The sequence below is a fragment of the Bufo bufo genome, chromosome 3 (genome assembly GCF_905171765.1).
Source record: "Bufo bufo chromosome 3, aBufBuf1.1, whole genome shotgun sequence".
Classification (NCBI taxonomy): domain Eukaryota; kingdom Metazoa; phylum Chordata; class Amphibia; order Anura; family Bufonidae; genus Bufo; species Bufo bufo.
In genome coordinates, this window is record NC_053391.1 from 251,827,419 (window position 1) to 251,839,510 (window position 12,092).

General features: G+C 46.9%; 1 pseudogene; it reads right to left on the reverse strand.

The window, feature by feature from the left end:
* Positions 1 to 2,430: 2,430 nt before the first annotated feature.
* Positions 2,431 to 2,611, reverse strand: LOC120996720 (annotated as a pseudogene).
* Positions 2,612 to 12,092: the final 9,481 nt, after the last annotated feature.

The following is a 12,092-nucleotide window of genomic DNA, read 5'->3' on the forward strand; positions in this document are numbered from 1 at the left end:
ACGACAGTGTCACGCCGTCTTGGGGTTGACTTGCCTGAAAGCAGAGAGTCACACCGGACCAGCACTCCTGTCCGCCCTGAACGCACAGGTGGATCAGTGGCCGACTCTGCACCAACTGGAGATCGGCAAAGTGGTGTGTGACACCGGAAGCAATTTGTTGGCGGCATTGAATTTGGGGAAGTTGACACATGTGCTGTGCATGGCACATGTGTGTAATCTGATCGTACAACGCTTTGTGCATAAGTACCCAGGCTTACAGGACGTCCTCTAACAGGCCAGGAAGGTGTGTGGCAATTTCAGGCGTTCCTACACGGCCATGGCGCACTTTTCAGATATCCAGCGGCGAAAAAACATGCCAGTGAGGCGCTTGATTTGCGACAGCCCGACACGTTGGAATTCAACACTCCTAATGTTCGACCGCCTGCTCCAACAAGAAAAAGCCGTCAACGAGTATTTGTATGACCGGGGTGCTAGGACAGCCTCTGCGAAGCTGGGGATTTTTTTTGCCACGTTACTGGACGCTCATGCGCAATGCCTGTAGGCTCATGCGTCCTTTTGAGGAGGTGACAAACCTAGTCAGTCGCACCGAAGGCACCATGAGCGACATCATCCCATTTGTTTTCTTTCTGGAGCATGCCCTGCGAAGAGTGCAGGATCAGGCCGTAGATGAGCGTGAAGAGGAAGAGTTGTGGTCACCATCACCACCAGAAACAGCCTTATCAGCATCTCTTGCTAGACCTGCGGCAACGCTGGAAGAGGAGTGTGAATTAGAGGAGTCAGAGGAGGAATGTGGCTTTGAGGAGGAAGACCAACCACAGCAGGCATCCCAGGGTGCTCGTTGTCACCTATCTGGTACCCGTGGTGTTGTACGTGGCTGGGGGGAAGAACATACCTTCAGTGAGATCATCCAATCTTGTGCAAATGGGGTCTTTCATGCTGTCGTGCCTGTTGAGGGACCCTCGTATAAAAAGGCTGAAGGAGAACAACATGTACTGGGTTGCCACGCTACTAGACCCCCGGTATAAGCAGAAAGTGCCTGAAATGCTACCAAATTACCTCAAGTCGGAAAGGATGCAGCAGTTCCAAAATAAATTAAAAAGTATGCTTTACACAGCGTATAAGGGTGATGTCACAGCACAACGGGAATCTAACAGGGGAAGAGGTGAAAGTAACCCTCCTCCTACCACGACCACGCCGGCAAGAACAGGACGCTTTACAGACGTGTTGTTGATGGAGGACATGAAGAGCTTTTTAAGTCCTACACATCGCCACAGCCCTTCGGGGTCCACCCTCAGAGAACGACTCGACCGACAGGTAGCAGACTACCTTAACTGCAGATATCGACACTCTGAGGAGCGATGAACCCCTTGACTACTGGGTGTGCAGGCTTGAACTGTGGCCTGAGCTATCCCAATTTGCGATAGAACTTCTGGCCTGCCCCGCTTCAAGTGTCCTGTCAGAAAGGACCTTCAGTGCAGCAGGAGGTATTGTCACTGAGAAGAGAAGTCGCCTAGGTCAAAAAAGTCTAGATTACCTCACCTTTATTAAGATGAATGAGGCATGGATCCCGAAGGGACTGACAGTGGGCGATACATTCGACTAAAAAAGGCCTGGGCTGCCTTGGGCTAAAAATGGTCCACACGCTGCTGAATTTTATCTCTGAATGCCTGATGACTTGCGTGACTTATCCGCCACCAACTAAGGTTCAAGCTACAATGTTTTAGGGCACTTTCTGCCTGGGAAACATCATTTTTTCTGGCCGCTGCTATAGCAGCGGCTGCAACAATACCTAGTTTTTCAGGCATGTGCACATGCCTAATTTTTTGGGCCTCTGGTGCTGCACTGTGGCTGCAAAAACCAAACAAAAAAAGAAAAAGGCACATACATGTGTCAATTCCCCTTCGTGATCGTTACCTTGTTGTGGTGAAGGGGCTTGTGTATCACAATGAAGCGACCACCTCTATGAGTGTGTTGGCAATGGCAATGTTGGCACACCCCAGATGATAAGGTCGTTGCTTCATTGTGAACAGACCAAAAGCGATCGGCTGGATAATTTTGCATATAAAAAACATTCATTTTCTTTGTGATCATCTAAGGTGATCATTAAAGCCTATTAGGCCAACAATTGACCCACACTGCAGAATCATTGTTTTCTGTGTCACTTAACTGTCACTGAACTACCTCAGCACGACCATAGGCTTTGAAAAACCCCCATCGCCTGCAATCTCCCAAAAGTGCGCACGAGCACAGTCATCACTACACCAAGATTGACGCATAGAGGAATAAAATTTATGTCATGAGTGTGTCAACTATTGACAACTCTTTGCGGTTGTCTAAAATCTATTCCATAAACGTCCCCTGATAGGGGACGTAACAGGGATTAAACTGATAGGAATGGTACTACTTAAACACACTACTCATATTGGGATTGCACAGTACATTGCAAGGCGAATGCGCAGTGCCCCAAATTGGAAGTAAGAGGACCGACCAAGCATCTTTTTCCATCTCCCGGTTCCTAAAATCTATTCCATACACCGGCCCCTGATAGGGGACAAAACAGAGATTAAACTGTTAAGAACAGATTTTTTTTTTTATAAAAAAAAAAAAAAAAAGAGGACAGCTTCTGCGGAGATTGGTATTTTTTGGCCACGTTACTGAACGCTCATGCACTATGGCTGTAGGCTCATGCGTCCTTTTGCGGAGGTGACAAACCTGGTCAGTCAAACCCAAGGCAACATCATCGACCTCATCCCATATGCATTTTTTCTGGAGTGTGCCCTGCGAAGAGTGCTGGATCAGGCCGTAGATGAGCATCAAGAGTAAGAGTTGTGGTCACCATCACCACCAGAAGCAGCCTTGTCGTCGTTGATTGCTGGACCTGCGGCAACGCAGAGAGAGGAGTCTGAAGAGGAGTCAGAGGAGGAAGGTGGCTTTGAGGAGGTGGAAAACCAACCACAGCAGGCGTCCCAGGGGGCTTGTTGTCACCTTTCGGGGACCCTTGGTGTTGTACATGGCTGGGTGGAGGAAGAGACCTTCAATGACGTCAGTGAGGACAAGGAACGGGACATGGCTAGTTTGGTATCCAACCTTGTGCAAATGTGGAGTTTGCGGTTGTGCAAATGGACTGTTTGCGGTTGTTTGTGGTGCGTTAAACGGGGAGTTTAGTCTGTCACTGTGAAGCCTGTGTAACCCTTACACTACCTGATCGATACAACATCATACCTGATGTTTTAAAGCACATTATTCCAAACAATTTAGGAATGTTAGGTGATTTATGCCCTTTATGGATTAAAACCCGACTCTGCGTCAACTACGTAATTTTCCATGTGAGTTTTGCCATGGATCCCCCTCCGGCATGCCACAGTCCAGGTGTTAGTCCCCTTGATTGAAACAACTTTTCCATCACTATTGTGGCCAGAAAGAGTCCCTGTGTTTTTTAAAATTCGCCTGCCTATTGAAGTCTATGGCGGTTCGCCCGTTCGCGAAAATTCGCGTTCTCCGTTCGCGAACGGAAAATTTTATGTTCGCGACATCTCTATATACCACCAGCCTAAAACAAAAAAAAAAATTGTCAACCTATTTTAATCTCCCCAACAAAGTTCTAGATGTAACCAAGGAACTCCAAGAACTCCATGCATGGTAACGTAAAAAATAAAAAACTTAATGCAAATGAAGGATATACAATTCATACTTACCTTACATGTAAGATTTTATGTGATTTCAAATAAGTTAATATATATCTTAAAAAAAGTAAAACTGATCACTATGGAAAGTCAAGTATGCACACTCCTTGATAATCCATTATGAATCTTAACAAACGTAAAACTTCATCATGCACATCTCACATGCCAACAGACTACCGTTTATATACTCGAGAAATTTTTGTGGTAAACTTTATTTTAAAACACAGATCCACGGGTCTATGTTAGTTTAGATAGAATTTTGTTCACATTGAATGCGGGGCAATATAGAGTTACCGGTGCTAGTGTACTTAGCTGTACGTTGACCGCAATACCGGGTACACACACAGACAACAGAGGGCTGATTTAGAATACAGTGCAGCTATTGCTGATGACTGCCACCTATCGGTACCCTTTCCACATCACTGTTGCAGCGGTGGCTGTAGTGAGCCACAAGTAGGAACACTAGCTGGCGAGATAACGCTAACCGAATGTGCCTGCCGCATTCAGGCATGGTCATCTAATAGCTTTGGAGCTGGGCGTGTGCACTGAGATGCAGAAAAGTAGGTACCATAACTGTTTAATTGTTACAGGATCTTTGCCTAGGTAAAATCTAACAAAATAAAAATAAAAAAAATCACAGGATTTCATTGCCCCAAGTTTTACCCTCGACTTATCTACGCGTAATAGCATATTTCACAATTGTTGGTCAAAAAACTGCACTCAACTTATAGACGAGTATATACGGTAGATATATTCATTCTTGTTATCAAAGAGTGAATATACATTTCTGTGACATAAAATGTAAGAACCAGGGGTTGTCCGGGATCAAATATTTTTTTTTTTTAAGTGTACTCACTATTAGCAGCTCATTCAAGGTCTCCCCATATGTTTTTAGGTATTTTTGCCATTTCTACAGTGCTCCGACGGTCCCCCATGCACTGTTTACTTCTGTGTTTAGGTTTGCCTAACTTCCTGCCGCACTGCGCTGTGCAGCGCGGCATCACATGGTTTCAGATGACTATCATCTCCGCCCCTTCATTAATATTCCGCCTCCTGCCGCACATCGCCACCTCCTCCGTGCATCCGCCCCCCGAATCATATCCCGCCTCCTGCCGCACATATTGCCTCCTTCATTGAGAAGAAAACGCCCTGCCTGGAGGGGTGTGGCTTAGCGCAATCTGTTGCCGTCTGATTACCGACCCTCCGAGCACTCTGCATAATCACTGCGGCTTATGGTGACGTCACCGGGCTCCCTGCGAAGCGGAAGAAGCTGCTTTACTCTGCAGAAAGGAACCCGGTACGTTACTGAATCTAATAAAAGACTCACTTCCAGCTGAGAAGTTGTGCAATGTATATGGGGCATCAGAAAAGTCTGGCAAAGGTAGGACAGTCATGTATGTAATATTTATGTGCTTGTTAAACAATTACACAAATGTCCCCAATCCCGGACAACCCCTTTAACTTTTGAACCTTTAACATACCACCGAAAAAGATAGTTTCATTTGCTTAGGATCCCTTCCTGCTAACTCAAGTTCTTTGGACCGTTTCTCATATTTTCTGAGCATCACCTTTCTCTTTAAATGTTTTTTTACTCTCCATATTTATCAATATGAAACCAACTGTAAAATTTATTAAACAACAAAATATGACAATGAGTTACATAAAACCAGCAAACATTTACTAATGTAGTGATTTAACTTTGGATCCCGCCTTCCCACACCCTAGCATGCAATCACGCCCTCCACCACAACACAATGTGAAGTTTGTGAGTGTATTACAGATCACCTCATCAATACAATGCACAGGAATGTGCAGTGTGTGAGTATATTATAGCCAACCCACTGCTTTCCCATAGGGAAGCATTGGGAGGCTATTGCGCATGCGTGGCTTCATAGAAATGCTTTGAATCAATGCATTTCTATGAGGAGTGTTTAGCGTGAATGCCAGTGTTGCACGTTGTGCAACACTGGACTAGGAATCACCTCTAGTGGCCGTCTGATGAGTGGCCGTCTGAGTGGCCGTCTGATGAGTGGCCACTAGAGGTGTTACTTGGCAGTAATGTAAATACTGCCTTTTTTTCTGAAAAGGCAGTGTTTACATTAAAAAGCTTGCAGAGACATGCTATAGACACCAGAACTACTACGTTTAGCTGTTGTGGTTCTGGTGACTATAGTGTCCTTCATGTATATATATATATATATATATATATATATATATATAAAAAAAGAATCAGCACAAAAGTATGAAATAAAATGGCTATATTATTGTTCTACAAATTAAAAAAGCACAACTTCTGACACATATATAATATTTTGCAGATTACTTTTTTTTTTACAATGTGCAGATAGTACTGTACTACTAACCCCTCCATCCACCCCTCCCTCCCCTTCTCCATCCCTCCCCTTCTCCCCCTTCTCCATCCCTCCCCTTCTCCAACCACCCAGCATCCTGACTCACATAAAACAAATATATATATATATATATATATATATATATATATACATATATATATACACACACACACACACTCACCTAAAGAATTATTAGGAACACCATACTAATACGGTGTTGGACCCCCTTTTGCCTTCAGAACTGCCTTAATTCTACGTAGCATTGATTCAACAAGGTGCTGATAGCATTCTTTAGAAATGTTGGCCCATATTGATAGGATAGCATCTTGCAGTTGATGGAGATTTGAGGGATGCACATCCAGGGCCCGAAGCTCCCGTTCCACCACATCCCAAAGACGCTCCATTGGGTTGAGATCTGGTGACTGTGGGGGCCATTTTAGTACAGTGAACTCATTGTCATGTTCAAGAAACCAAATTTAAATGATTCGAGCTTTGTGACATGGTGCATTATCCTGCTGGAAGTAGCCATCAGAGGATGGATACATGTTCTCATTCTGTTTACGCCAAATTCGGACTCTACCATTTGAATGTCTCAACAGAAATCGAGACTCATCAGACCAGGCAACATTTTTCCAGTCTTCAACAGTCCAATTTTGGTGAGCTCGTGCAAATTGTAGCCTCTTTTTCCTATTTGTAGTGGAGATGAGTGGTACCCGGTCGGGTCTTCTGCTGTTGTAGCCCATCCGCCTCAAGGTTGTGCGTGTTGTGGCTTCACAAATGCTTTGCTGCATACCTCGGTTGTAACGAGTGGTTATTTCAGTCCACGTTGCTCTTCTATCAGCTTGAATCAGTCGGCCCATTCTCCACTGACCTCTAGCATCCACAAGGCATTTTTGCCCACAGGACTGCCGCATACTGGATGTTTTTCCCTTATCACACCATTCTTTGTAAACCCTAGAAATGGTTGTGCGTGAAAATCCCAGTAACTGAGCAGATTGTGAAATACTCAGACCGGCCCGTCTGGCACCAACAACCATGCCACGCTCAAAATTGCTTAAATCACCTTTCTTTCCCATTCTGACATTCAGTTTGGAGTTCAGGAGATTGTCTTGACCAGAACCACACCCCTAAATGCATTGAAGCAACTGCCATGTGATTGGTTGACTAGATAATTGCATTAATGAGAAATAGAACAGGTGTTTCTAATAATTCTTTAGGTGTATATATATATATATATATATATATTATTGCTTACAGTGAATTACTGTAAATACTTACAGTTATGAAGACTCCAGCAGGCTCAGGATCAGTGCTCTGGGCAGCTGGGTTCAGGGATGGAAGTGGGCACCGCTCTCCCGTTCAGGACGGAGATCGGGGTCACTCTAACGTTGCAGTGCCTCCTTGTGATGTCATGGCACGCGGTGTACACAAAGGGCGGGGGAGATCGTGAGGAGGAGCAAACAAATACCGTATTTTTCGCCCTATAAGACGCACCTAGGTTTTAGAGGGGGACAATAAGAAAAACATATTTTTCATTATACCTCGGCTCAGACTACCAATCAGACCCCCAATGTTAATCAGACCTCATCTAACAGCCTCAATAAAATCCCCAATGTTAATAAGACCCCAATAAGACCTCAAATCAGACCCCCAATCAGACCTCAGCTCATACCCCAATATGAATGACCCCCAATCATACCTCAGATAAGAGCCCCATGTCTCTCATCAGACCCCAGCAGCCTCTCCATCAGCCCCCAGTGCCTCTCATCTGCCCCCAGTAGCCTTTCATCAGCCCCACTGTCTCTCATCAGCCCCAGTGCGTCTCATCAGCCCCCCAGTGCCTCTCATCAGCCCCCCAGTGCCTTCATCTGCCCCCAGCAGCCTCTCATCAGCCCCCAGCAGCCTCTCATCAGCCCCCAGTGCCTCTCATATGCCCCCAGTGCCTTTCATATGCCCCCCAGTGTCTCTCATTAGCCCCCAGCAGCCTCTCATTAGCCCCCAGCAGCCTCTCATCTTCCCCCAGCAGCCTCTCATCTTCCCCCAGCAGCCTCTCCATCAGCCCTCAGTGCCTCTCATCCGCCCCCAGCACCCTCTCATCTGCCCAGTGCCTCCATCTGCCCTCAGCAGCCTCTTATCTGCCCCAGTGCCTCCATCTGCCCCCAGCAGCCACTCCATCTGCCCCCAGTGCCTCTCATCAGCCCCCCAGTGCCTCTCATCAGCCCCCCCCAGCAACCTCTCCATCAGGCATCAGCCCCCACTGAGTGTCCACACTGTCCATCAGCCTAAAAAAAAAAAAATATAAAAACACTTTTCCTGCTCCTGGAATGGACGCTGCTCTCCTCCGCTCCACTCATCTCCAGCGATCATCTGCTATCGGCTATGCAAGGCTGCGCACAGCCGCGTGACGTCACAGAACACCTTACGCCTGTGCGCAGCAGCGCAGCCCTGCACAGACACAGCCGAGGACCACGAAGTGGTGAGTACAAAGCCTTCACCGCTATCTGGTCCGGACCGGTGCTCAGACAGCGCAGCGGGCGTTTTCAGTGCTTTAGGGCAGCCGGCTTGGGGGGCAATTGCCACCCTACCCCCCCGTCCCAGCCCGCCCCTGCTGAACACTGCCTGCACATACGCATTGCCTGTCCCACTGAGGGCATCATGCGTTGAGCACAGTTATGTATTCAGCCTATGCTGGAAAGGAAGGAGAAGAAGTGCATCACTTATGTCACTGGGCTCTGTGTATGCCCATTTGTAGAGTTGAGGCTGATGCCCACAGTGGACAGGCAGTGAAAGCAGGCTTGGGCCCTAGGTAAAGGTGTGCCTGGGGTCCTTTGTGTGAGAATAACGCCCCTCTGGGCACCTTACTGGCTCATTTACACACCAAATAAACTGGATTTTCAAAAGATAGAAAACACCTATTGCTGAAACAAAGGCACAAATAAGTGCTATAGGGCAATTGCTGTACTTTCATATCAATTATGCAGGTGACAGATTCCCTTTAATGATTGGAATTATTGGTTATACTGTACCTGTTAGGCCAGTTAAAGAGGCTATGGGTGTCCAGTGAAGACATCCAATAAAAAGTCCCTGGCAGAATTGCAGCGTACTCAAGTTGTGTGCAATAGGTGTTTCTGGGTGATGTAGTGCAATATACACTAACCTGGTACAGCTGACTCTCTGCAAGGGCAGGTATAGGTAGAAATAGTTCGTGACGCCAGTGCCAAGTAAACGGTGGCACGCCGTTTGCGGATGCAGGAATAAATTGAGGAAACGTAGTCTTAAAACAGAACTCCAACTTTAGTAGTTTTGCAAGCAGAGACAATATAGGAAATGCAGTTCCTAAGCATACAGTCGATTTTGCAATTCGGTCGATGCAGGCAATTCAGTTATAGCAGGGTAATTACAGAGTGTTGAACACAGGACTTGCAGCACAGGAGCTTGCACTCTAATTCTGTCTGATCCTGGAATACAGCAATTCTTCACCAAGGCCCATTAACCTAATTCTGGCTTTATATCCTTGGCTATGGCTTCTATAAGTACCTCCTCTGTCTTTCTGAGTACCTCTGGCTTTCCTGATCTTTGCCTCTGTCTCTCTCAGCTTCTGGACACTTCCTCAGGCTCTAGAAACTTCTGAGCTGTGGTCTAGACTGACCTTTGCTTCCCTGTCTGGCCTTATATAAACTAGGGCTCTCTAGCTCCCTCTAGCGACTAGAAGCTGGAATGACACCCCTGCAGGCCTGTACATGCAAGTTTCACAGCAACAGGGAAACACATAGCATTGCATTACATGACATTTTATAAAACTGACATATACCAACTTCTCCATAACTAAGGAGGGACGACAGCACACCAAGTGACACTTTGGTAGTGACGGGTATTACAGTCCCCGTACACTACATACCCCACTGCTTTAAGCTGAGTACGACCTCGTACTCCATCATGGGTCGCCCAACTGGAATCTCTACCTGAAATAGAAAATAGAGACATGCAGGCATACATACATGTAATTCATCTGCATTTACATTTACATCAGGTCCAATTGGCAAAGGTGAAGGGTAGTGACAAGGGGCGTCGTTCTCTTCTCTCAGGATAATGAATGGAACGGGGGCGCTGACCTGGCACAGCGTAACATTATAACCAGGATAGTCCATGACAATGAATAAGTCCATGATAGAACAGCAAAATAACGGAACTACCCAGGAGTTTCCTGTGGGTGTATCACAGGCAAGGGCTCACGTGGAGGAGTCCATTCTTGCGCACAAATGTCAAGTAAGGTATTGCCCGTGGCAACTGTTTGGGAGGAGACACCACCAGAATAATCAAAGTCTCCTAAACGGACTGGCGGGCGTCCCCTGGTCATCCGGGTAGACCTTCTCAAAACAGGGGTCTCCTCTTCCCTTAGCAACGAGGTAGAAGGGAGAGGAGCAACAGGAGGGTCTCCATCCGTTAGACCTCGGTCAGGAACAACTGGAACAACAGGAACAACTGGAACAACAATATCCACGAGAGGGAGAACTGGATCCGGAGCATCTTGAACCGGCTCTTCTGGAGGTGAAGCTACAGTAGGTGCCGGAGCAGGCACCAGCAAGTTCAACCACGGTGTCAGAAGCCAATGCATGGGATCAGCGTCATACCTGAGATTACTGACAGCCTGCATAGGATCCTCGGGCGGTATTGCTGACTCTGACACAGGATATTCAGATCCGGAACTCTCGGGACTAGGTTCTGGTGTCAGGCAGAGCTTCAACCGGTTTCGGTGTACAATTTGGGATCCCTTGTCTTCCCGGGTGATCTCATAAGTGTGAGTTCCAACATTTGGGATTGCAGTGACAACATAGGGACTTCGCTCCCACTTACTGTCCAATTTGCTGGTACGACGGTTATTCTTTAACCATACCACGGCCCCTATGGTCAAGGGTTCTGCATGGGCTGCCTGATCATAGTCTCTCTGCTGTCGGTCTCTAGCAAGGTCCATACGTTCCTGAACAATGGCTTTGGCTGCATCTAATCGCCTTTGGTGCTCAGCAACCCAGTCGGTGTTAGGTAATGGGTTAATGCAATCAGGCACATGTATGTCCAATGAATGATCAGCAGGCAATGTCCCTTGGCGCCCAAACATCAAGTAAAAAGGGGTATACCCGGTGGAACAATGTATGGTATGATTGTATGTGAACATGAGCTGTGGCAACAGACTGGGCCAATCTCCTCTGTTTTCAGGAGGCACGGCCCTCAGCATCTCTATCAAGGTCTGATTCATTTTTTCACATAATCCGTTACCTTGAGGATGGTAGGCCGTCGTCCGGATCTTCTTACAGTTGTGTAAGCAGCACAGTTCATGGAACAGATGGGACTCAAAAGCAGGTCCTTGATCGGTGAGGATTTTTTCTGGACATCCATAGGGCAGGAGAAAGTGCTTCCAGAACATTTCGGCTGTAGTCTTGGCTGTCTGGTCTCTCACAGGCACTGCTACAACAAACTTTGTGAAATGGTCAATAATAGTCATGGCATAAGCATACCCTGAGCGACTAGGCTCCAGTTTTACATGGTCGATGGCGACAAGTTCAAGAGGACGGGTACTTACAATGGGTCTCAGTGGTGCCCTCTGATCATGGTGCTCACTTCGTTTCAAGGCACAGGCTACACACTCTCGACACCACTTTTCCATGTCTTCTCTCATGCCCACCCAGTAAAACCGCTGGCGGATAGTAGCCTCAGTCTTTTGGACCCCAAAGTGACCGGATTGATTGTGGTACATCTCCAACACCATACCTGCATCTCGTCGGGGTATGAGAATCTGGTGTACTCTTTCGTTGGACACTGGGTCTAGGCTTCTCCGTAGCAATAGGCCCTTTTGTATGAAGAGTTGATGGCGCTGTCTCCACAGTTTGATGAGCTCAGGATCTGCACTCTTACGCCGGATCCTCTCAGGGGCTCTGCCACTAGTAATGAAGTCCAACAACTCACCCAGCACTCTACTTTCAGACTGTAGTTTCACCCACCTTTCTTCTTTAGGTTCAGGCCTACTGGAGGGTGAAGGAACTGCAGCTCTGTTATTGGTAGC